The following is a 2500-nucleotide window of genomic DNA, read 5'->3' as shown; positions in this document are numbered from 1 at the left end:
GAAAGAAAGAAAGAAAAAAAGAAAGAAAAAGAAAGAAAGAAAGAAAGAAAATAATAACGAAAAAAGTTTGATAAATGAATAACCATTTCACATGAAATATTGGACAACAACAGAGACGTGATTTATGAAAAGGGCATGACAAATGGAAAAGAGAGAGAGAGAGAGAGAGAGAGAGAGAGACACACACACACACACACACACACACACACACACACACACACACACACACACACACACACACACACACACACACACACACACACACACACACACACACACACACAGAAACTGATAAGCGACCATTAATTACATAAACGAATAAACAGAGACTTTAATAAATACATAATCAAATCGATACACACGCAAATAACAGAAAACAAAAGGCAAGTGATTTATGAAGGAGGCATGACAAATGAAGGCGCCGAAGACTCAGAAATAACAAGGTCATCCATCAAGCGTGCATCTTAATACTCCCATTTTCTTTCAAGCTCGAGGATTTCCTTTTTTTTTTTCATTCTTGCTATTTCCTGACGATCTATTTTATTCAGCTTAAGAAGGATCTATAGAAGGTACCGATGAGCCTTAGGTATGAGGTCAGGACACGTCTCCTTGGTCACTACTCAAAATCAGCCTTCCAATCTGACTATACTTGGCCAGCAACCAAGCTGAGAAGGGTTAGGGATCTTTGTTAGGTTAGAATAAATGAGGTATAGGGAAGGGTTAAGGAAATCTATATCTAACCTCTCAAGTTAGAAACAGTCTCTCTTGAGCTGAAGAAAACCGTCTAACGAGAGAAAGGATGAAACAGAGGCTGGAGAGGGACGCCTTCACGTGGTGGCACCGACATGACTGGGTGACTCCATTGCCTGGTCATACAAACATCCCACAACTTCTTCCCTATCTCCCGAATGAAGGATTATGGAGTGCAATCTAAGCCTGCAGTCCACCGGGATCACATTTCAGATGAACCTGGAGCCACAACAACAGGGAAAGAATAAAAAGAATAAAATGATGAACTGAAAGGCGCACTAGAATTACTCCCACTGTAATTTCTTTTTCCTTCTGCCTCTATCCTCTGATTCTAGTCCTTAATCATATTCTCTCTCTCTCTCTCTCTCTCTCTCTCTCTCTCTCTCTCTCTCTCTCTCTCTCTCTCTCTCTCTCTCTCTCTCTCTCTCTCTCTCTCTCTGATTGCCCAGCACCCCAGTGATTGGAATAATGACCAGCCAAATCCCCATCCTCTTTGACGCGGATTACGCAAAATTGTGTCGGGCCGAAACAAGATAGGATTGGGGATTAGATATTACGCAGCGCACATCACTCGCTGTGTGTGTGTGTGTGTGTGTGTGTGTGTGTGTGTGTGTGTGTGTGTGTGTGTGTGTGTGTGTGTGTGTGTGTGTGTGTGTGTGTGTGTGTGTGTGTGTGTACTTAGACAAATATTTCTCACTGAAGAGTGTAATTCACATATTGTAAGAAGTCCCCTCTTATGATGTATTGTTAAAAGCAGGCATACACATTTTTTCTTCTAGAGCAAGAAAGAAGGAACCTAAGACTGAAGGCCCTCAAAATTGTTCCCTTCACGAAAAATCAATAAAAAGAGCCAAATTCAAGATCGGTTCATTTCGAGATGCCTGGACACATTACTTTTGAAAGACTGGAGGTCATAGGCAGAGGGAAATAGACAGAGGACAGTTCCAGAGTTGACCTGTTGCATACACGAAGGACTGGGAGTATAAATGAACTGAAGATCAATTTCAAGCACTTCATCCACTATTTCAAAATGGAAGGATGGAAAATATTAGATATATTTTTGAACCCTTAATAGCGTTATTCTCGCTCAGAAAGGATGCGTATCACCTCCTCCTTACCGATTTATTTTTGATTCAGCTCAGTTACTATATTCCTGTGTGTTAATCATGCAATCTATGTCGATATTAGAAAGTTACAAGAAGCAAAAAAAAGAAAAAATTGAGGATATTAATGGGTAGTTTGGATAATAAATCGCTAAGGAAGATGTGCTAGGGAAACTCCTTACCCCACGACAGTATAGACCCAAGTGTACATGTGCTATCCCGGCATTTAAGTACATGTAATACCCTTTTTTTCGGTACATCGGAGAGGGGTAATTGTATTTAGAGTATCGTTAAGCGCTTAATTACTTCAACACGCGAGTTAATGATTGGTTAAGTAATTCAATTGGCTTCATATTTAATTATCTGACCCGTGTAAATTAGGTCATTAGGATTATACGGCACCTTTATGACTACCTCCTTCCCCCCCCCTCCTCCCTAATGATGACGATGAAGATGATGGTGGTGGTGGTGGTGGTGGTGGCGCGGGTGGTGGTAGTGATGATGATGGTGGTAGTGATGATGATGATGATGATGGTGATGGCGATGATGATGGTGATGATGGAGGTGATGGTGATGGAGGTGGTGGTAGTGATGATGATGATGATGATGGTGGTGGTGGTGGTGATGGTGGTGGTGGGTGACTGATA

This window comes from Coenobita brevimanus, chromosome 82, assembly GCF_032717465.1.
Source record: "Coenobita brevimanus isolate Jiangsu-jjx chromosome 82, ASM3271746v2, whole genome shotgun sequence".
Lineage (NCBI taxonomy): Eukaryota > Metazoa > Arthropoda > Malacostraca > Decapoda > Coenobitidae > Coenobita > Coenobita brevimanus.
The sequence above is the reverse complement of the archived record's forward strand: the minus strand, read 5'-3'. Positions refer to the sequence as shown.